This window comes from Ambystoma mexicanum, chromosome 1q (assembly GCF_040938575.1).
Source record: "Ambystoma mexicanum isolate Mex_15411 chromosome 1q, UKY_AmexF1_1, whole genome shotgun sequence".
Classification (NCBI taxonomy): Eukaryota; Metazoa; Chordata; class Amphibia; order Caudata; family Ambystomatidae; genus Ambystoma; species Ambystoma mexicanum.
The window spans coordinates 574,508,573-574,533,137 of record NC_090922.1 but is presented as its reverse complement, the minus strand read 5'-3'; the positions used below and the strand labels follow the sequence as shown (position 1 = coordinate 574,533,137).

At 48.3% G+C, this 24,565-nt stretch overlaps 1 protein-coding gene across 2 annotated transcripts in view; it reads left to right on the top strand.

Annotated features, from left to right (window-relative positions):
• Positions 1-24,565, top strand: part of C1QH1orf21 (chromosome 1q C1orf21 homolog) — a 723,044-nt gene that overhangs the window by 13,433 nt on the left and 685,046 nt on the right. The gene's annotated exons all lie outside the window — the stretch shown is intronic.

Here is a 24,565-nt window from a genome sequence, read left to right as displayed (position 1 = left end):
TTGGAATGAATGTGCCACTTTCAGAATATGTGTGCCGGGGCTAGGAAGGGCGATGAACCAACCTAGCAACCGGCACTTTCGGTATCTGCCATTTTACATGCCGATTCGTGTGGCACTCCTCCACTTTTGCAAATGCAAAAAAGTGGCACGCATGTATGGGACCACTTTGGTGTTGCTGTTGTGGAGGAGTGCCACGGATAGCAGTGGTAACTGGTAAGTAGGCCACACGCTTGCCCCTGACAAGCAAGCCCCTAGCTTTACAGAGGGCCTGCTCGGCAACGATGGGGGGCATTGGTCTAATATGCTTTGCGCTCCTTTCCAAAGACATTTCCTACCAGAAACTGCTTAAACTTGCAGTCCTAGAGTAGCACACAAAACACCCTTAATTTGTGTAACCCTTCTTTTGCGTTTAATCACAGGTTGTATTTATAAAGATGTTACAGGCTTGGGAAACAGCTTAAACACAAATTGCTTTTTCTGTTGTGCCGTTTTCTCAGCAACAGTTTAGTTAAATTGCCATAAACTCGCTATTTAGCAAACTGCTGCCGAGATTGCAATCCGCCCCTTATCTATAAAAACTGGTGGATTGCAGAAAGTGCTGTAAGGAAGGCATGGTATCGACAGTAAGACATAACCAAGTGACCAAAGTTCAAGGGTATTTGAACTTCAATTATCTAATCCTAAATCTAAAGATGAGAGCAAGCTACGACCATCAAATAACGCAGTCCTAGTGTTGTCTTATCAAAATTAAAGGGCTTATACTAATAAACCTATTTCCAATCCTTACCTCCTAAATAAAAATAGTTTGGGAAACAATGTTATGCAAAAGAAAATGTTCAAGAAATGATACGTCAGGATATTCAAGATTTTGGCTTCCCTTCCCCGCGTTTTCAGCACGGGACAAGGTGGCAGACACAAGCTTAGCACAGTCTCAGGCTTATGTAGCTCTAGGGTGCAGTTCAAAACTTCAACTTCATGGCCTTCTGTGTCAAAAGTCTCTTTGCCATTCAAAGTCTTTTCTTTCAGATGGCCTGATGCAACAAACAATGTTCTTTCCCTTTTTGTATTTCACATATACACCATTTTCTTCTGTGATTTACTATTCACCTCGGATCCCCCTCTGCCGGGCTCAGACCCGCTTTGGTAGAAAATCTTTAATCAGTCTCCCTCTGCCGGGCTCGGACCAATTTATCTGTTGTAACACAAATCTTTACTGTATTAACATTGAAGACTTTAGATTGTGTGTGGGATTTTGCTTGACCTGTCGCAGGACCGTTTCGATTCATAATCCTTTGCCACTCTTTCGCATTTGTCAACTCTTGGCTAGATCTGGATACCTTACAGAGACCTTAGATTGAGCACACATGTGGTACCGGACAACTCTGTCAGAGGTATTGCATCCTGGTTTTAAAGTTCACATACTCATCTGCAGTTCAACTTTACTCACGCTCGTTATCACTCGCGTTTCATACCATGTTCGTTCCAGCGCTCGCCATACAATGTTGCTGCCTGCAACCTTGCCTTCAACACAGACTGGTCTTGTATCGGTCTTTCCAACTCACTGACTGTGTTGATTTCACTGATGCTGCTCTGTTCTTGCAGCCAAGGACGGTAGCACGGCAGCTGGCAATTCTTCCCGCCTTGATTATCGACACAGGAGGGCTCCAGGTACCTCCGACACACCATGCAGGATTCCTCAGCCTGGTTTCCTGGTTTAATGCTTTCTATTCTCGAGGCTTCGTGAAAGTAATAGTTCCTTGTTGAAAAGGTCAAGGGAACTTCCCTCCTCGTGAACCCCTTCTGTTTCGCCGTGTTTCTCCTCTTGTTAAACTGCCACCTTGGAACTGTTTCCTTGTGTGCTTTGCCTCGCTCAAAGTGTGCTCTCGTGCCCAGCCTTTTATCCGTGTGGGGCAGTGTAATGGAAGTGAGGTGTGTGTGATGTCAGTAATTGCCTGACCATTTTATTGGGACACATCAGGTATACGGCTCGAGTGTTAGTCCGTTTTCTCTTATAGCAGGCTGTGAGAAAGTGTTTGTGTTATAAAAGTGGGGGGGGGGGGCTGAGGTCCTAAATAACCTACCTAGTTGGATGGGGGTAAAGGTGTTACAGGGAGGGGGATACCAGGTCTCACCATCCGGTGTCCCACTCCCTGAATCACCCTTACCCAGGTGATCCTCCCGCACTGGTCCACCCCCAGGAACTGGATCCAAAAGCGATTGCTGTATCCTGGCTACCTGGATGACAGATCCCCGGGATTAGTGGGTGAGCCACCTTCCGGTTTCCGGTGCTGACGTCCAGAATAAGCGTGGTGCCTGGGCATCAGGCAAAGGCGCAGTGAAGCATGCTGTTTACCATGCTCACTGCACCTGGCTCAGAATTGAGCAAAAAGGGGAAACCTCACCAGGGACCAGTGGAGGAATATTGCAGACCATGTTGGGGGGCAGGGGGTGCATGACATCTGAATGTAAGGGGCCCCTGCCAAATGAGTGTGACAAAATGGTGTGCCACAAAAGTTGGGGGGGGAGGGGTGGGGAGAGAAACACACTTGTCTCCTTCCCCTAAAATTAAGCCCATGCCAGGGACTTCTGGGACGGAGACTGCCCATGTCTCCTTGGCCAGTGGCCAAGATGATGTACACATTCCAAGCTTCGCTTTGTGCACACATCACAAAGGTAAGCGTGTATTGCAGCTTTTACGGGTAGTTGGAGCCTCTATTGTAAGCGTGCTGATTGGCTAGTGGGCTGGAGGTTGTGAGAAGAAGAAACTGCATTAAATGCAGGCTTCTTTTGGTGGATGGACCCTGAATTCCACATGTTCTGATTGTTTAAAGCGAAGGAAACCCATTGTTTAAAGCAAAGGAAAGCTATGGAGCTTTGGTCTCCATAGCTAACAATTTTCCCATGTCGTGCGTCACACATTGACACCGGTTTTTTTCCTAATGCATGCTTGGACTTTGAGTTTCGTTTTTTCCGCCACTAAGTATGGACCTACAAGTTCCAGCATGCATTGGAAAAAAAATAGGATTGGCTCGAGGTGTCACGCGTGGAACTGGTGAACTTGCCAGCTATGTGTCGACTTAAGCATTATGTGACCATGTATAAAATACAAGACTATGACCATGTTTAAAATAAGTCCAAGCGCAAAGGAAAGTGGTGTGCAAAGTTTAAAATGGAAACCTAAGGCGAGTACAGATCAGAGACTGCAGCACGAACGCGCCTCTGAGAATTGGGAGGCAACACTGCCAGTTGCTAGAATAAATGAGTGAGGAGGTCCACTGGATTGGGGTTCAAAGATTTGGGCCAGCAACCGGATAAGACCCTAGTAAGAATCGGGGATAGTTGTCTTGTCCCATCTGGGGGATGAGGGGGGAAGTATCATAACATTGTTTTCCTCCGCTCTGGCTGATAGCCTTTGGCCACGAAAAAATTGCTGGTTGCGGCTATTGAAAAGAAATGTCGCCATCTCAAAAATAAGCTAGATGGCCAGTCTCTTGATTTGTTATTTAAGTGGGAGCTGCGGTCGCCCCGGTGACATCACGCATAAAGTTGCCCTTACTATAACAATATTGCTCTGGGAGCTGCCTCTGCTGTTTTATCAATCTGCTAGGAGCTGCCCCAACTGCAGTTACATCACACTGGGTGAACTGTACCAAAGGGGCGTCATCTTGGGAAGGGCCCTCGCTACAAGGACAACTGCCCCCGCCATACTACTTTCTTGCAGTGACAACTCGGTGGGAGATGCCCCTTCTGCATTGGCATCTCGTTGGGAGCAGTTTATACTGGAGGGCTGTCTACAAAGCAGGGGTTTGGAACCTGTGTCTTTTCAGATGTTTTGGACTACGACTTCCATGATCCCTCCCCATTGACCATGTTGGATATTGTTGATGGGAGTTATAGTCCGAACCACATGGAGAGCCAAAGGTTGCTCTCGAGACATCACGCTGGCAGGTGCCTTAGCTGCAAAGGTTGCACAGTTGGCTGAAATGTGCAAGACCTCTATGGGCCCAGTGACTAAGTTAATAGAAGTCTGCTTTATTGCAAGGCAAGATGCAACTTTCATCCCCAAAAAAAACACTAGACCTAAGAGTGGCTTAAACCGTGAACTAATGCAACCCCCTCCCACTACACCTAAAACTCCCATCCCTCTCTCATCCAATGCCCCCCCCCCCCATCACCCCAAGACTGCTGACCTCCAGACCCCCTGGCACACTTAAAGATCTTCTATCTAGCCATTTGGTGTTTGCCACTCTTTTCTGTATGCCCATGTGCCTACCTAACCTACCCAGGCACTCTGATGCTGTTGGAGTCATCCCATAGGTGACCCTTCTGCCCGCCTCTGCTATTGTAAACGTGCCTCTGTCCCCAGAAATGCTAAGCGGACCCCACGTTGCCTGAAACAAGTTGGAGCATTGCTCTGCATCCCGTCCTGCTTGGTGCAACATATCCCCTCCCTCATGCAAGAAACGCTCTCCACGTTTTGTTGTGAGTCTTTGAGACCGTTTTTAGGGAGTGAACGTGGCAGGTATGCCGCTTATCTTCAGGGCTGATTCTACCGTTGAATGAAAATTGTTTGGTGGAATAGTTCTTTTGGTCACGCCTTCAGATCTGTATTTCGTGATATTTCAGAAGGTATTTTGCAAGAGTTATTGTTTCTTGCGGCTTTGCTAGCACTAGTGACATGTTATCGTTGGTCAATCGCAATCTGTTAATTTTGCATTTCTCATTTTGTATATTTCTAACGCTATATCAGGAGACCACGCTCAGCACTGGGAGTTCTCCCACCCCCAATTAAGCTGGCTCTCAATAGATCATTCATTTAGGATTGGTTAAGCCCTATCTATAACTCGTGTAGCGCCACGTGGATCCCTCCCCTGTGCCAACAATCGGGCTGGGGTACAGAGAGAATATATATTTAAAGTATATGTTCAATAAATCTTTTAATGGTTACACACGCCACCTTCTCTCTGGCACCAGACAAAACTTTAACAATAAACCGATAAATAGCACTTGATAAGGTTTAGTTAGAACACCAATCGCAGTTTTGATTTTAGAACAACTTGCGTGTTGTACGTGTGGCCCTTTTAGTTTAATTTCCTTGAAAATGCAAGGCGTTTTGGAATCCCACAGATTTGTAAGAATGCATGGTGCAAATAGCACCCTGTTTCCTTTTCATCCACAAGCCATGCAAAATCGTTCTGCTATCAGGGTCACTTACTTCAATGGAAATTACATGCAGTGGCTCTCGCCCCAGCACCAAAAACCAAACCGAGGCATGGGCTACATGCAGCACCCCTCTGTTTAAAGGCCAGGTCTAGGGATGGAAACAGTTCCGCAATTTCTTTCTGGGCCAAGGGCATCCCTTTGTTTTAATACAATGTTTAAGGAGTGTTGACAATTGGGAATTTCGTTTGGTGGCAAAACACCTTTTTGTTTTAAAGGCAAGGTTTGGGAATGGTGAAGGATGGCTGTCCAGCGGAGAAACCAGGATGAAAATCCAAGATCTCGCAATGCTTTGCTGCAGGGGCAGGTCAGAAGCCCCAAAAAGGGAGCGGGTGCACAGCGGCAAACCTGCTGTCATGGGAACGCTGTCTGAAATCAAAATGGCTGTGGGGCGCAGCAGTTTGCCAACGGCACAGGGGACACCACCTGAAGTAAAGATGGTGGCACAAACCATCCAGTGACGGGGGCAGTCCCCACACCAAGGGGTATGCCCCAAAGATAGTGATGTATGCTGTGGGTGCAGCAGTGAGTGCGGGTGGGCTCCACAAACAACGGGGTCCACCCAGAAGATTATGAAGGGCGGCACAGCGCAGCAGTGATCACGGGTGGCCCAGGTGCTGGATGTGGGCCGCCCTGAAGAGAGAAGAGGGACCAGGCCCCATCATTCATCTGCAGGGGACCAGCCCCCAGCCAACACAGCAACTAGCCAGCCACCAGCCATGCCTCCAGCCAGATGTACTACCAGCACGTAGCCAGTCCTGGAAGAAGCCCACAGCCATCTCTGCAACCAAAGGCCAGACTCATCAAGGTCCTGCCTGTGGGGGGTGGGGACTGACTGCAGCATTGTCACATGGTGTTTTATGTAGTATGCATGTTAATTTGTGATTTGCCGTTAAGTTGTCTGTTAAGTAGTGGGAAGTGTATAGTTTGGGTTAAGTGTTAGGGGAATGTTAATTAGGGTTAAAAGTTAACTAGTGGTTGGATCTTAAATCTATCTATGAATGTTAAATAGGGAAAAGTGGTAGAGGGGAGGTACCTTGTAGTGAGGAAGCAGGATAGTGTGGCAGCCTGCCTGCCATCTAGCGTGATGGGACCACCCAGAGAGGCCATCCTCTGGCATTGCACTCAATGTGACTGCTACCAGAGTTCAGGTAAGGGGTGTGTTTCATCACTCACCCTAAGGGTTGCCGCAACCCCTCCAAGGAAGGCTGAGCTTACGTAGCAGGTTTCCATTTAGTTGGTGCTCACGCCAGGGGAATCCTAGGACATAGAAATGGGAATGTATTATAAAGATAAGTGCTTTTATAAGTAAAAAGGGGTTCCCATTGGGATCCCTATTAAATTCACTCTGGTGTCTGTGTGCATTAGTGATCTAAGAAATCGTGTGTAGCCCATCTCCTGTTAGCAGCAACTTTATTTGGAGGTCAACTCCCCTCCCTACCCATCAGGCCTGGTGTGGGTGGGTGTGTGTGTTGTAGGTCTCATGGGGACTACCCCTGGTCCGGGGTGAGGGAGACGGACGCCCTTGCTTGGATCAGGGCCGGAAAACAGGGGCTACACTAGACTGTATGATCGTGGGCACGTCTTCCTGTGTCTGTTCCCTTATGTGTTCAAATGGGAAGTTCTCGGAAAGTGGCTGGACGCCAGTATAATCTGCTGTAGGGCAAGTGCAATATTTTCCTTAAGGGTGTGGCAAAACAGTGCTTGAGAATCAATAAGCAGGTGGCTCGTGATCATGAATTGCAAACCAGTGCTTCTCACTGCCACCCGCTTCAGTGGAACAGAGCCCGATGTTGGTAACATTTGTGTAAATGGTGCATTTTAAGGGACACTGGGATCATACCTCTGGCCCAAGCATCCAGATGCACAGTGCAACAGCTCGTCCATCTGGCTCACAATTGTCCCACAAAACTGGGCATTTCCTAGAGACCAGTCCTGGCTCTGGGTTCTTTCCTCTCTGTGGCCTGCGCAAGTGTGGTGTTAGGGGTAGCGGCTGCAGGCCTTGGTACCTCGGCCCCGTTATTAGTGTGGAGGTAAATATGTTCTGTTTTTGCCTCCCACCACATTAGAGCCTATCGGAATTGCAGCATGCGTTGTTCGATAGGGATACCACATGCGTTACTTACTGCTGTATTGTGTGGTCCAATATCTAATTGTGCTCTCCAATTTTGACCTCGGTTTAGGAGGCCTAAGAGTTGAGGTGTGTGTTTTTATAAACTCCCTGACATTTTTATAACTTTGTTGTAGACAGTGCTCCCGATAAGATTTGGAGGTAGGAGTATTTTACTCCCTATTTTTGAAAGTTGGGAGTAAAATGATTTTTAGGAAGTAAAAATGTAAGTTCAATTCTCAACAGGAGTACTTTATAAGCGAGTAAATGTTTTCACTGGAAAACAGAAATGTTTTTGTAATAATTATTTGTTTCCACCTACTTATTCATGCACAATAAAAGATGCAGGTTTACTATTATTACTGCCTGATTGGAAGAAGTAGTGTCTTCCTGTGGCACAATGTGCACTACTGGTCCAAGCATATCAATGGGGTTATGTCGCTGAAAGCAGGGCGCACAACAAGGTGGTGTCTGCTTCCTACTTTTTGTTGGGAGTTTTTGTGCTCCCTCTTTTTATTTTTGGGGGAGTATTTGCCTATTTGTAGGGAGTAAAAGTGCCCGATACACCTCTTATATGTAGGGCTGGTTGTAGCGCATCCCTTCAATGCAGCAAACGGTTTTGTTCACCCCTCCTGCTCCCCACCCCGGCCCCCGTGTGGTCAACCAATGGAGGGGGGAAAAGTGAACATCTGATACTGCCAAACTTTGCAACACGTTTGCCAGAAATGACTCTTGTTTTTTTTAATACAATATGACACCGTAGCATTCTGAACTGCTTCAGCATACAGACCCCTACCCACCCCTTCTCCAAAATGAGGCTGGACATGAGATGTTGATCGATTAGAACCGAATGCATTTGCATTGCCATTCTACGCGTGCCATTTCTCCAACATTCTCACCCGATACCAATCTGGTGGCTTATATGATATGATATGATATGGGGGAAGGGGACAAGTGGACAAGTGCGGGAGGAAGGGGAGGGGGCGGTGCAATACATAGGATAACAGTAAAATAAATAAAGACAATAAATAAGACCAAAAAACAAAATGCGGCCAGCTGGTGGCAAGTGCATGGGTAAGTGCAGACATCAGGGGTCAAGTGCTAGTTAGTAGGGGCTGCAGAGATACGGATTCAGTCCCTGAGTGCAGGGGTTGCCAGGGGGGCAGTGCAGTTTCAGCCAGGAGTTCAACAGGGTAGAGGAGGAGAGAAAGCGGAGGCAAAGAGGAAGGTCTTGAGGTGCTCCTGGAAACTGGAGATGGTTCTCCTCAAGTTTCAGGGAGGCGTGGAGGCCATTCCAGAGGGAGGCCCCAGTCGAAGAGATCTACCACTGCAGTTTGTGAACTTCATATTAATGGTAATGACCACATCCGATATTTCCTCAAAACATGCTTAATTTATAATGAGTGCTTTTGGTGTCCTCTTCCGCTTTCACCGTGCAGGCCTGCTAGTCGTTAAAACTCGTACCACGCCAATGACCAGTTGTTAGTCCCAGGCCAGGTACCAACTGGGCAGGGGCGCGACCTTGCCCACTCGCTTAACTAACTAAAAAAACCAAAGAATTCGGGCACTTTGCTCAGCGCACCGCATCGCTCGAATGGCACTCTTTGTGTACTATGCTAGGCTGGCTCAGTGGGTTTAACACAGACTGTGCAGGTCCACCTCCAACCCCGGGGAGGGCACAGGTTAGAATTCCATCAAGGTTCGGATGTTGATGAAATGTAGGGCCATGGAGCTGGCGAATGCTCTCTTCTCTTCTTGAACCCCGAGGGATCTTTGCTTGTTGGGTGTGTGCGCTTTCTGAACGCTTAATCTGCAGCACGCCTCCGGGCCTTGGGCGTGTGTGGAATGCGGGGCTCGCGTCCAGCTGGGCGGGGCGTGCTCCCCTGCCCGCCTCTACGATAAAAAATAAAACACCCGGGCTCCTTGAAGCATTGTTTAATCCTTGGAATGGACACGGGGGTGTTTTGATGGCCATAACTCACCTCGGTAGGGAGAGTGGGCGGCTGAGCGGTTCCTCGGCCCCCAGCACACTCCTGCGCTGGGCTGCCTTTGTCGTTTTCTGATCGGTTTCTGAGGCGGGGAAGTGCGTCTCTGCAAGCGAGTCAGATGAGATGAGATGAGATGCTGTCCGCAGATTGCATGCGCCACCTGCCTCCCTCGCGCTGCACGCGGTGGAACTTGGAAAAGACTTTTAAAGCGCACCTTATTCGGGGCCCTTTTTGTCTTTTTTAGCCACCGTTGCCGCACACGCACACAAATGATGTTTACAGTGTCGGCTGCTGCGCTATGGAATAGCCGCTTCCCTGCAGGTGTGGTACTCGCAATTTCTTTTTCTCGAAGACATTTTTTCCTCGGAGCTGCATAAAGGTGACATTGGTAAAACCAGTGGATCTATCTTCCCGGCTGTTCTGCCCTCGCTCCCCACAAACCCCATCCCGCGCCCCACCCACGCGCCAAACGCACTTGCTGTCGTTCAGTGCAGCGCACTGACTTGCACATTTCAACTTCTTGCCACACTTTTATTTTCAAACGAAGCCATCACAGAATTGTTTCTTTTGAAAATGAAAGCATAGGAACAGTCAAACTTAATTAAAAAAAAAAAAGTAGCGGAGCACTGCTCCCGCCTATAGTGACCCGCCCACAGGCATCAGGGCAGGTCGCACAGGATACCAGGATGACCCGGTGATAACAATGTAGCTGCGATTACGCAGCGGACGGTCCGCAGGGGGCACTGTGCAGAGTCCGGATCACCGGACTGGGACACCGTGGCTGGGTTGGGGGGGGGGCACCCTGCTGACAGCAGCCTCGGCTCTGGGGGCACCCAGGCAGGGACTCAAACGGGCTGTGCTCACGAGGTGACATACCCAAAGACCAAACCGAGTCAGAGTTGCCACTTCCTGGGGCTCTGCTGCAGTGCCCCTCAGGTGCCAGCAGAGCCCCTTTTATTGAGACGAGTCATCGGGTTTTTAAAAGGGGTAATACCCCCACAGTTATACGGGCAATACACAACACTCCTCCTTTATTATAACAAAACCAAAACAAACGTAAAACAATGACCCTCCGCACACCACTCCTATCACCGAAGGAATCACAGCAAACTGTGGTGCATTCCAGTCCGAGCACACCCTTAATGTCCAGTGACCCATTTTGGGGATCAATATATGCCTGGATCAAACTGTCCTCCCTGTTTCCGCTGAAGGCACTCGTGGCCACTTGTGCCGCTGCAGGACAGAAATAACGCATCCTCATCTTCCGCATAGTCAAATGGCCTCAAATGATTCTCCCCGCCCCCCTGGACCGCAGCTGTTTTGGGGGGGCTTCCTCCCCGTAGCCTCCATTGACGCACTCCCTGCTGCTGGCTCGACCATGCTGGCAGTTGCTGGGGCTGGGCACACCCGTGCAAAATTATCTTCTTTTCCGCACCTCCCGCACGTATGTCCTTTGGCTGGGCACTCTTGCGCGTGCGGAAGGCCCCAGTAACACTGAGGGCATAGCGTGGCACCTGGCTCTCTCTGTGGCCTCTCCCCTTTTCTTAGCCTCCCTCCTTGCCATTTGCTCACAGCTGACACCTCCTCCAGCTTCACCCGTTGACTAAGTTGAGCTGCTGCCTGGAGAGGTCCATCACTGAGACACGCACCCCCGCAAGCTCCTGGGTACGGCCCAGTTCTAGGATTCGGTCAAGGCCCAATCTTGGCTCCCTAAGGACCTGTTTCCGCACTTTATCAGAGCTACAGCTGTAAATTATCTGAGCCCTGATCTCTTCATCCTCGAAGTTGCCCAGAGCGCAGTACAGCGCGATGGCTGCAAAGCTTGCCATGAAATGCATCGAGGCTCTCCCCTTCCTCTTGTCTCGTGCATCTCATCCTGAACCATTTATAATCCCGGTTGGTTATGGGCATAAAGTACTCGTTCAGCACTGCAATGGCTGAGTCGTATGATTGGTCTCTGGGCTGCAACATCTTGAACAGTCTCTGGACAGCCGGGCCGGCTGAATACAGGAGGATTGGGCAATTCGCGCCTGTCCTTGATCTAGACAGCCTCGAAGTATAGCTCGAGGTTCTCTACCCACGCCGTCCACTGGGGTCCTAGATTGGCAGGTGCTCCTATCACATCGAAGGGATGCAGGGGCCCAAGCTGTCCATTCTGGCGATACACCCCTTAATTTTCTTCATCCCCCATGCTGGGTGCTTGATGTCGCCCAGTTCCTTACCACCAGGGCGCACAAGCAATCCCTTGGAGCCAATACCCTGTGGCGTCACCTCATGTAAATCTTGTTGCTTGATGCAGAGTGCAGTCCTTTTTGTGGCTGGATGTTGAGTCTTCCTTTTTTATTTTTATTTCTCTCTTATGCTGCCCCCCTGTCTCCTGGGGCTCACAGGGCAGGCTCCTCTGTGGGGCAGTTGTTGGCTTTCAGGGGCCGTCCTTGCACCCCCACCCACTGGCAGGTGTAGTTCCTCACATGCCACCTGCTCTGTTCTTCCCCTTGGATGGGGGACACAGTGCAAGCACCCTCTGGCTTTTCCCCATACCTCTTCCTCCCCAGAGACATTGTCGGCTCCCTATCAGGCCTCCCCTCTCCTCTGTCTCACTGATTCTCCCCGCCCCCCCACCGCCTTATTTCGCTTTACACTGCTGCTAGCCTGGAGATTAGCCCCGCACGGCGCACGTGGCTTTTCTTTGTGTGTGCCTGCGTATCACACATGAGGGCTGCTGACCCTCGTGTGTCTTTCCTTTTCCCCTCCGGAGCTGCCTGCCATGTCTCCACAAGCTTCGGTACGGAGCGTGCACCCTCCAGTGGTTGGGTGCGTACACCCACAGCCTCTCCTGTCTCTTCCTCGCGTGAAGAGGCCGCGGGCACCAGCCAGCAGCTTCTCCCTTTACCGCCTGTGGGCTCTCTTGTCCCCAGGGCCATGCCTCCTCACCACTGTGGCCGACGCAGCCTCTTGCCTATACGTGGCAGATGCCGCGTACCAGGTGGCGAAAGGTAACCGAGGCTTCCAGCAGCCCGCACAACAGTGTGCATGGGTCCGGACCACCTTCCCTCGTCGACAATGTAGCGACCCACCCACAGGCACCAGGGCGGGTTGCACAGGATACCAGGAACACCCGGTGATAGCAATGTAGCTGCGATCATGCAGCAAATGGACTGCAGGGGGCACCCTGCAGAGTCCGGATCACCTGACTAGGATACTGTGGCTGGGCGGGCACCCAGCTGACAGCAGCCTCGGATCTGGGGGCACCCAGGCCGAGGCGCATCAACAGGCCGTGGTAACACGGCGACGCACACAAAGACCACACTGAGTCAGTTGCCACTTCCTGGGGCTCTGCGGCAGTGCCCCTCACGTGCCAGCAGAGCGCCCTTTTATTGAGACGAGCCATGGCAAGGTCATGACTCGTTTTCTAAAAGGGGCAATAAGCCCACAGTCAAACTGGCAGTACACAACATCTCCCACTTTGATCACTGGGTGAATCTGTCCCCTCCATGAAGAAAACTTCAAATGGGCTAACGCTGCCTGCTGGAGAGTTGCTAGCCTATCAGTTGGACAGGAGCAAAGGCTTTATTAAACGGTTAGTGCCCACGTTTCTGCCCACCCTCTCCTGCTAGGTTATGTGTCCACTCACTGCTGCCGGTGCTCCTCCCGAAACCCTGCACTGTTCCCTTCAGTCACTGAAAAATGGGGGCGTGATTCTCCATAAGTATTCCAAGATGGGATTTTCTGTCATTACCAATCGTGCAATGAAGCAGATTGTTCATTAAAAGGGTGAGATTAATGCAAATACAGGGTTCACGCATGTTGGGGAAGACCACAAGCGTGAATGTTCGATTAGTAATGTTATGGTAATGGCCATTCACACTGCGCCCATCACCACGGTAAGGCCCTAAGCGCGCTGGGCTTTGTCCGTAAAGCGGCGTATTGCGTTTCCACTCTTCGCAGGGTGACCAGATTTTCAAAATTAAAAAAACTGGGGTAGGACACCAACATAAAAGGAGGATTAACTTTAGTTTATTTTGGTACACATACAGTGTTATTCAATCATTGTAATCTGTAATTATCAAGAGACTGTTATGTCTGTCCGAAAAGTAATAAACTGTCACAAGACGATCTTGACCTGATTGCACAGGTGTACTAATGGGGCTAAGGTATATGAAACCAGTTCCAAAAGATACCTAAAAGAAAGTGACACGGGATGTCAATACTAAATACTTGAGGGGTGGGGTCGGGAGGGGGGCAATATCCGCCCTCTGTTTGGGGCGCTCGAAGAAAATGTGATGCATTAGGGAGTTCCCCCGAAATGTAATATGAAAAAAATAAAGCTTTAATATAGTGTATCATCATTTATAAGTATTTAGTGAACTCTTTGAGGAGGTCATATGCCCAACGGATAACATACATAGGAAAAAGGCCGTGAACATGCCAGCACTATTTAAAGAGGCTGGCTCGGAATTTTATTTCATAATATGACACTTCTCCAGCATTTGACATTCATGATGGATGGTTATTGTGAATTTGAAACCTATTACGCGGAGTATACTTGAATACTTCTAGGGTCATCGATGATCGTCCTTCCCAGGTTATCCTGGGCTCTTTCTCCTCTGCCACCTCTATCTCCACCTGTGGCGTTTCCCAGGACCTTGTTTATTTGTATTGTTCGTTTGTATAGAGCCAGTACACACAAGTGTTTTAAAGTCCTCAAGAAGGGGTGGGGAAGAGTGGGGAAAAAACAAGCCATTCAAAGCTGTTGAGTTTGTGACTGATACAGGCCTGGACAGAGCTGGGTAAGTGCAGGAATAAGTGCACATAATGCTTATACAGGCCTGGACAGAGCAGGGTAAGTGCAGGAATAAGTGCACATAATGCTTATACAGGCCTGGGCAGAGCAGGGTAAGTGCAGGAAAAAGTGCACATAATGCTTATACAGGCCTGGACAGAGCTGGGTAAGTGCAGGAATAAGTGCACATAATGCTTATACAGGCCTGGGCTGAGCAGGGTAAGTGCAGGAATAAGTGCACATAATGCTTATACAGGCCTGGACAGAGCTGGGTAAGTGCACATAATGCTTATACAGGCCTGGACAGAGCAGGGTAAGTGCAGGAATAAGTGCACATAATGCTTATACAGGCCTGGACAGAGCAGGGTAAGTGCAGGAATAAGTGCACATAATGCTTATACAGGCCTGGACAGAGCAGGGTAAGTGCAGGAATAAGTGCACATAGTACATATAACCGTGAAGAGGACTCTTTCATGTCTGACGACAATCCTTAGATTTTCAAAGTGCCTTGCACACACAGGGTAACGATGGGTGGGCGGTTGGCATGGGCAGGGTAGAACAGACAGGCTACTATACAATGCTGAGTTGAAGCAGATCATACAATTATATAGTGGTGTGACATAAATACAGTGGTGGGGTGGATGAAAGGAGGAAGGGAAGAGGAGTGTACGAAAGGTAGACTACTGGGCATAATGCTCCGAGTAGTTAAGCAGTTTTAGGGTATAAGGAAATGGGCAAGTAAGGTGTAAGGGAGAGGAGGTTGGGAAGGGGTGGGGGGTTGAAAACAGAATGGGGGACAATACAACAACAATTCAAGGAGGATAGAAGAAGAGGAGAGTGCTAGGATAGAGGGTGGGGTTGGCTGTGAAATGGAGGGGAGGAGGAGAAACAGGGGGCAGGAAGTAGTATCTGAAGATGGCACAGCAGATTTTGATTATTGGCAGGACAAGATGCAACACATGCGGCAAATGGGCACAGCCAAGTTTGAGTTTAGGCAGGACAGGGTGAAAAATGCATGTAGCAACCAGGCACAGCCAAGTATGAATCCTGGCAAGCCACGGTAAAACACATGCAGCAACTGGGCACAGTTAAATTTGAATGCAAGAAGGACAGGGTGAAACATATGTAGCAAACGGACATAGTTAAATTAGTGGAAGTCCAGATGAGACGGAATAAGAGGTGGGACAGTCCCAGGTGTGACAGAAGAGGATCGGTGTAGTTAGTTGAGGAAACTAATCTACCGAAAAGAAAGTCAGATACTCCATTGATATCAAGTGGAGTTGACCTCAGCCTCCATGTTTGACCTTGCCAAGAAGGCCCATTTTCAACTCCACCTCCTCAAAGGAATCCTTCCTTTCCTCACTTCCCCCAGAAGCTCATTGTCTCTAGAGCTCTGGTTCTCTCTAGGGTGCAATACTGCAATAGCCTCTTCCTTAATCTACCCTCCTCTTCTCTATGACCCCTCCAGCTAATCCAGAATTGGGCTGCAAGACTTATCCTTGGCCTTAAACCCAGGGACTGCATCTCTCCTGCCCTAAAATCTCTCCACTGGCTTCCGGTTGCTGCAATGATCAAATTCAAATCCCTTTGCATCACCCATAAGGCTGTCTGGGGCCAGGGACCATGCTATCTATAACTGGCTCTTACTAAATTCTCTCCCTCCAGATCTCTGTTCTTACGGCACCAACTCTCTGCATGTCAAGTGCTTAGCTAAACAGTGAGCTAGTGGCCGATCTCTTTCCTCGGCTGGCTTCCTCCTGTGGAACAGCCTCCTCCTTCCTCTTCGTCTTGAGCTGGATCTCCTCAAATTCCAGAAGCTCCTCAAGACTTTCCTTTTCACCTCGTCCCCCCCCACCCTCCCTCCTTTGCTAATCCCCACAGTCACTGAGATTGATGAGCAGGGCCCTTATGTGTCCACCTCGGTCCTGGCCTTCCACCCCTCCCAATCACCTTCAGATTCTGCCCACTCCCAACACTTCCCTTGGCGTCCACCGGCCTGTGCTATCACAGGCCTGCACTTATTTATTGGCAGTTGACCACTCTTACCAAGTGATCTGTGCCAGTCATTTAACAGCTGCTTGCAGCTTACTCCCTAGCACTCCCCTCCTTGGTACTCCGAGCACTTACCCCCCCACCCCCCAATCCTTTCTCTCTCTCTCTCTCTCTGCACTGGCACGTTCTGAATGCTCACAAGGCCTAGTAGGACCGCCTGTCCCTTTCATTGGTCTGTTCGCCTTTCATTACCATGTTCCCTCGCTGTTGTCCTGTCCAATTTACGCACAATAAAGAAATGAAGTGATCTTCTGCATGTAAAGATATGCCCAGTGTATACCGGTTTAGCATAAAGAGAGATGTACACCCAAATATATTTTCTGGGAAGTGAAAAGTGCCCTGTTCGAATTAATGACTGCTTGGGAAGTCAGTTGCCAGTAGGATAATACCTACAAAAGGTGGGGCCCAGGTCAGGGCCTCCCTCTACGGGGATTAAACTGGCCTAAACAAAGCCCCCAATGGAGACACTCTTACTATGACTATGTTGTGCTTCCTATTCCTCTCAAGACATCTGCACTGTTCTTTTCCAACAGACAGACAATTCAATCTGGAGAGCCTCAACCACTAAGGCACCAATATAGATTGTGTTAATAATTCTATTTTTGTACATCAGGGAGCTTCTGATTGAATGGTCTGTCTGTTGGAAAAGAACAGTGTGGCTGGTGTGAGAGGAATGGGGAGCGAAACATAGTAAGTGTGTCTCTATTAGGTGCTTTGTTTAGGCCAGTAGGATCATAGACATGAAAAGAAGACTGTGAAATTCGAAGTGCGTCTTGTTTCCATTGTTTGCAGATCAGAGTTTGGTGTTGCGGCGGCTAGTATTTTGAAGTTCTGGCGCGTAGGCGTTTTAAACCTCTTTAATGGGGAGAAAAATGTGAATAACCATGAGGTCAAAAGGCGATCATTTGCACAACTGACGCTTGCCAAGTATGTCGAATCATAATTGGATCGCATTCAAAAATGTACACCGACAACATTGACTAGTGTATGGACAGAGGATGATCATATAATAAACAAATATTCATACAATCTATTAAATGAGTAATATTAAAAATTCATATTTGCACCATGAAGCCTTTTTAATCACAACACGGGTAATGTGTGCATTGTTTAGAAGGCAGTTGCTTGTAAAGGCTAGTTAACAAGGTAGTTGAGTGTTTTTTCTAAATGTAAATAGATTTTAATAGAGCTTGTGAATGAGCCAGTGGGTTGATTGGAGGAGTTGGTGGTGGTGGGGGCAGAGGAGGGTGCAGGTCTTGAATTTTTTGTTTGACAAGGGAGTGGAAAATGGAGTCTTCATTTGCCTCTCTAAACCACAAACGCCGGCATGTTTTTATTGCTCCTCGGCCCTGTCAGGTGGCCGTGCTCTGGCATAAAGCGCTGTACACCGCATGGCATAGGCTCATGGTAACAGACCAGTCATGGTGAAGGATGGCAGTCTCTCACTGCACACAGATGGACAGACTTCTGGCCCCTCTTTCCATGAAAACCCTGTGGGGTCGCACACCCACCCCCGTCTCTCACGTGGTCTAATCAACGCATCCGATTTGGGAAGCTCCGGCTACATTTTCCTGCTAATCTTACTATATTTGACTGCCTACTTCCAAATAAGGCACACATCGCCCTGTCTCATCATGAACTTAAGGAACGACTAGCACAAAATGACACAGAAAAAATGACTAACATCCTTTTGGACATCCAGGTGCAAGGCCTTGTATTTGACCAATCCATTACCTTACCTTGTTTTGCTGTAGACCTTCACCTTTATACAATCAACATTTGACCTGGGGTACGAAGTATAGAGACTCCCAGGCAAAATAAGCCACCAAACTTCCAGGATGGACCGAGCACACACTCGAGCCCGCCGGCCCCCCCATGCACCCAACATTACATTGCGTGCTAGCTCACAAGTCTCCAAAGCTGCCTTGGAAGCACAAGCCAGTTATCAAAACGCCTTGGGACATACCTGCATTCCTTTTGCCAAACCATGGCCAGCCAAACTGTTGCTTCGCACACATGCCATCACAAAACGTGCTCTCCATTTGACGGCCAAGCCCAGGTGCTCCGATGCTATTATTGCTGTGACGATTTGGCACAGTATAAAAGCATATTGCATAGCAAATGTAACTTTCCAATTGGGTGACTTCCAAGTTGCGTCCTGGACTTCTGAAATGTTCACCAGCTGGGGTGGGTCTCTTTGATTTACCATTAAGCAAGTTGTGTTTGTTTATATGCCTGTCTGGTTTGTTTCACCAATACAGGAAGTGCTACATTAACATTCTGTGCTGGACTTGTTCAGAAAAACTACATTTTAATGTGTGCTGGTAAATTAAGTCCAGATTTTGAAGTCCTGATTCCTTTGTGCTCGCGGAGTTGTGTCCCGTGTTCACTGTATTTTTGTGGGCCTGCTTTTGGCAATCGTTCGTGGCAGGTTGTTGGGTTGTCTGAAGGCTGGTAGTGGAGATTTTCCTGGGACTTCTTCAGAAGGTCTCCAGGAGGCATGCACTGGCCTTCAAGTCCCGCCTGCTAGGGATCCACAGCAGAGGGTGTAGGGAGGGTAGGGCCTGAGCGGGCAAGGCCCACCCAAAGTCTGTAAATGCACTCGGCAGTGCTCTGTGGGCCTTTACCGATGTTGATGTCACCCTGGTGGTCCCAACTACATTTGCTTCAGGCCCCACTTGTAAGACAATCCTGGCTATGCCAATGATCCACAGAGTTCCAAACAGTCCTTGCTCTAGCTTGGTTTGTATTCCTGGACATTATTTTCGGTGTTTTGGTTGCTTGCTTCCTGGATATATTCTTTCAAAAACCTGTACATTCGACACGATTAAACAAGGTTTGTCTGCTTGCTCCAATCTGCTCTATTGCAGCATGTTGTGTTGCACCTTTCCCCCCGACTAGAGGTGGTAGGTAGCATGTTTGGTGTGGAAGGTTATAGGATTGTTACATAGTGGGACAGGGGCTATTATCAGTCTCCCCGTTTACGTGCAAGAGGAACTGGTCCCTGGGAGGCACAGCCATAGGACAAAGTTCACTGTCTTTATTAACAATTAAAATGGCAGGGATTGCAGCATGAACAACGCAAAATTCTCCAAGTGCTCTCACTCTCCTGGTGCCGGTCATTCAATTTATTTTACCAGCAACGTCCCAAAAACGAAGTTACATCCCAAAAGCCTAACAGGTGAAGGTATTGGTTAGTGAGGTGAACCATATATGCATTCCATAAGGGGTTAGTATGATCAGGATACCCGTATTTAGCCATATTTGGTGCCTCCTCCTGAGACCTCCTCTATGCGTCACAAATACAAAGTTCCAGGTTAGTGTAAAGGTGAATGGCTGGTGCAACATAGTGTATGCTTAACGTAGAAGGTGTTTAGGGATTGGACAGAAAGGGTCTTCTCAGGCTTGGCGTTTTGGACAGTTACCAGGCCAAGTGCAACTATTCATGGTAGTGGGACAGACCCCGAAGGTGCTGCATGGTCCCAATGAGTTACCATCTCCAATCTCCTAGGCCTTCAGACAGAACATTTAGCTTTGAACCTGTATAACTGTTGTATCCTTCTACCTTGGATTGATGGAAACAGTTTTCTCTGTCTGCCTCGATTGAATAGGCTCTTTCTCGTAGATTCAAGTCACGTGTCTGGGGACCATGCAATGGAGCTCCCTTGCTTGTAATTAAGAGGATATTTGACTGTGTCCCTCGCATGTTCCCTATCTCCTCTGATTACTGAAAACCTTCCTTCCCTACATCTCCTTGGTGAAGCTGTGCATGGTGTCTGCGCTGGAAGCCTTGTCTGCGTGCTTCAGCAGGATCAGCCTGTCAGCCTTTCTCTGTCCTCTAAGGTTCATCCTTCTTTTCCCATTCACTCCAATGTACCTTTGGCTCCCATCTTTATTCGCATGGCCGTCCATGTTCGTTGCGGTTGAAGCGTAGGCACGCCATTCATATGCGTTCTTAGCTGTCTTGCGGTTCTGCATAGCAAAAGGGATATGTGCGTCAGTCCTCGGACTATAAGCATATTCTTCATGTCCAAGAGAAATACGGCCTAAGTGTCTGCGTAACTTCGTGCAGGGATGCCTATGTGCTTCATGTGTAACGTACCCGTCATGATGTCAGTCGTGACGTCATCGTTGTTCTTCGAGGTTGGAGTCGGTTGACTTGTTCGATTGATGACAGCAGTATCTCTTCAATATTGTAATTCGGGTATGGTCTGAATGGTTGTCTAAGTGAGCAGCACTTCTCACACCTGGGATTTACATCAACAATGGGGAGGAAGTGCCCAGAAGCGATACACACCTCGTTTCCTCTGTCGCCGGGCTGAGAGTGGGATGGGTGTAACGAGGGCCACGTTTTGGTCTTCATCTTGAGGATGCATTCTGTCTGTAGATTTTGCCGTTTTTACAAATGTTTTAGGCTGATGGCAGTATGCAGAAAATGAATTCCTTTTTTGACTTTAAAGTCAGTGGTTTAATTGCAGTCTAAATTAGTAGTGTCCTCAGAGTAACTGATTTAAATTAGAGGTTTGATGTAGCAGTCGCTAGCAATTTAGTTGTTTACCAGGGCCGCCATAAATAAGTTGGGACACCATGGCGTGATACGTTTTCCCACTTTTGGTCTCTTTATTTTTAAATTGTATTTATTTTTTAACATTTTTTACGGTGTGCGTTATTTCCAAATGACAAATCTAAATGCCTGGTGTCTGTTCATGCACCATTTTCAGGGATCATTTCAGGTGTTGCTGGTGAGGGAACCCCACACCCAGCACTGCTCTGGTTAAGCCACGTGGCGGGCGCCGTGCCTGATCACCAGGTCACGGGTATCCTGATTACCGGGGGTTTGCCTTCTTCATTGGGCCTTTCAGGTGCATGATTTGTGGTACTCTAAATCTGGCCCACAGGATGTTCGCACTTTGATCAGGTAGATTGGTGTTTCTGTTGGTTCGCCACTGTGGTTTGGTGTTTTTTTTTCCTTCTAATTGTGGGTTTTCTGCGTGCTTTTCATATATCATAATTTCTGATGCGTATGTCCACTGCTCCTCCTTTTGTTAGATTTCGTGCCAGTGCGCGCTTATTTATTTATTTATTTTGATACTGATTTCAAGCTTTTTCAATTGTTCCATTGTACATACATGGCAATGTTTGTGGAGCAGGTGCCGAAAGCTGCTCCTGGGTATCCGGAATCCCCCAGAAAGCAAGATCTGCCGCTGCGAAACGAGGAGCTAGCACGTAGTGTGCCGCAAAACTAACTTCAAGGTGCTAGGCAAGCTTCTTGTTCATTATAATCGCCCATTCAGCTTTAAATGTCTTCTCGCCGTTTCCAGTGCTCCTTTTTAAAACGACAGAGTAAATGCCACATAGGTCTGCTTGTGTTGCACCTGTTGGCCTAGAGAGTCAAAGCAGGTCCTGGTAGCAGAGTTCTGAATTCGCCCTGCCACCCGGCATTGTGTTTTCTCTATCAGGTATGTTGGGTGAGGATCTCGGGTTTGCACTTTCTATGTCTCCTGGTAGCAGAGTTAATTTGGTCAGCATTGTGGCCATGTTCCATGGCCGCAATTTGGTGGTATTTTATTTTTTTGGTTTGTTTTCAGGTTTGTTATTGAAGAAGTATTTGAGCTGAACGCTTCCCAGGCCAAGGACTAATTGGTTTGTGAATTGCTCTGTTTGTGCTTATAGTGAGTCCTTTGCGTAGCACCAAACATGCAGTCTGGTTTGTATTCCAACTTGGTTTACTGACACTTGCATTAGCTGTGCATGACTGTTGTGCGGTGAGTGTGTGGTTTCTTTTTTCATTTGATCATTCCCTGCGGGGTTATTTTGTTTTTTGTTTGGGATTAGAGGTTTCGAAATGTTCTTCCAGTCACTAATGCCATATTCCTGCGTCCTTTCTTGCAGTGATCGCTTCTCGTGCCCCGGGGGTGGGCAGACATTGGGTCATGGGCCTGTCCCTTTTCCAGCATATGAGCGGCAAGATTGTGCAAACATTCAAATGGAAACATTCCCCATTGGGGTGGTTGGAGGACTAAGTGGGAGGAGCGTAAAGACCTTGAGCAAATAAGGAGGTCTTAAGTTTTGTAAACGTGAGCATTTTTTGGTTGGGCGTGAATGGGGCTCGAAACCACTGGAGGCCTATGCGGCGCGCACTGAGAATTACTGGGACACTTGGTATGCGTTTGCAACTGTGACACTAAACAATGGAGTTGGATGGAGAGTGCAACGGGGTGTGGAAGATGCCTTTGTCGGCATTTCATGTTTTGCATAAATAGTTTTCTTGAGCATCTTTCGTGTGTCCTTTTATAAAGAAACGGGGTATTGTTCATTCAGTCTGAAAAGTAACATAGTCACTTTGGGTGGGCATGAAAAGTAGCAATAATCGCTGCTGTTAGCACTTAAAGTGATGAGCGGACAACACTGGGGCCCAGGCCTCCTTTGCAGCCAGCAAGATGATTGGCCTAGCAGGAGAAAGAGACCCCATTTGAGAAACTTTAAGGAAAACGAGAACTGTGTAAAAGTAAATAAATAAATAAACAACAAAAAACCCACAAGATTTCAGAGCCGACGCTCTTAAATAGAATTTTCTTCTCAAATATTAGGTTTCCTCTAGAACAGTGTGTCCAGTGTCCCACATGTCTGGAAATCATTGAAAGGTTGGAACTGCACGTTTTTTTGGACAGCGGCACCAGGAGTGTAATGAGCAGGTCTCGGCCCATAGACATTGATTATTGAAAATCCAGGTTCCATGTGCATTGACTGCACATATAGACCCTCATTACAGAAACTTTGTACCAGTGGCAGCACAATTTTGCATAGTACCACTAGAGCAAAAATTGCATTTGTGCCCCAGGGAATTGTTTGCACTAGTGTTCAATGGTGCAAACCTGTGCTTTACCTTACGGCATTGTCTGCCCGTGCTAAAACAACACCACATGGCACTTGCACCAGGGCTAACTTTGTGTAAAGGTCCCAGGTGCATGAGTGTCTTTATGTATGCGTAGGTGCAACAATGGTGTTTGCCTTTTATGGCAAGGTATCCAAGTGGGTGAACCCCTCTTCTGCTGAGATCTGTCTGTAGCCTGCAGGGCACAGGGATGGCTTATGGAAAGGCAAACAATCTTCTTCCTTCCGGTTAGTAAATTGAGTACTATGGAGTAGAGTAATTGGAACACCTATACCTATTTTCATGATGCTTAAAAATTCGGGTTCACCCGCAAAGATGGTAGGATAACCTAGAACGTCCGCCTTCACAACCGCGTTTTGAAGTCTAGTTCCCCTCCATCATGCCAGCCTTATCTTCCTGCATTTAACTTCATCCTTCATCTGCTCTAGTCTGTACCGTTGCCCCATCCTCCACGTCGCCCATACCCACTCTTCAGCGGTCTGGACTACTGCACCAGCCTCCTCGTGGGATTCCCTCTATGCCACTTTACCCCGCTTGAGAAAGAACTGAACTTTGCCACCAGTGCCCTCATCAACCTCCCTCGCCTCTGTGTACCACCTCTATGCGGGAGGGCTGTCCTTGCACCGTGGCTCCCCCTTTAAGGTCCTTCTGGCCTCTTCCCCCCACCTTCGCTAGCACGATCTCCTACTCCCCTCCCTGCACTCTTAAATATTAGGCCCTCCGTCACCTCTTTGGTTACTAGTCCTCCTGCGTTTTGTGCTTCACTCTACTGCCTCCACACCTCTGGAACCCACTATACCATGACATTAAGTCAACCCCCACCACCCTGTTGCCCCCCACCCCTCTTTTCTTCAACGCGCATGTGTATATTGTAAATGGCCATCTCTGTCAGTGTTCAGGCTATGTCATTGCCATCCCTTTTGATGTCCCACGTCTCCCTACTCATCCCCTGGCTACTCTAGCCTTCAGTGCATCTTGTGTTCTATGATGTCCCACACCTCCCTACTCATCCCCTGGTTACTCTAGCCTTCAGTGCATCTTGTGTTCTATGATGTCCCACACCTCCCTACTCATCCCCTGGTTACTCTATCCTTCAGCGCACCTTGTATTCTTTGATTTCCCACGTCTCCCTACTACTCCCTTGGTTACTCTAGCCTTCGGTGCACCTCGTGTTCTATGATGTTCCATGGCTCCCTACTCATCCTCTGGCTACTCTAGCCTTCGGTGCATCTCTTTTTCTATGATGTCCCACGGCTCCCTACTCATCCTCTGGCTACTCTAGCCTTCAGCGCACCTTGTATTCTTTGATTTCCCACGTCTCCCTACTCATCCCCTGGTTACTCTAGCCTTCGGTGCATCTCTTGTTCTATGATGTCCTACGCATCCCTACTCATCCCCTGGCTACTCTAGCCTTCAGCGCATTTTGTGTTCTTTGATGTCCCACACCTCCCTACTCATCCCCTGGTTACTCTAGCCTTCAGCGCATTTTGTGTTCTTTGATGTCCCACACCTCCCTA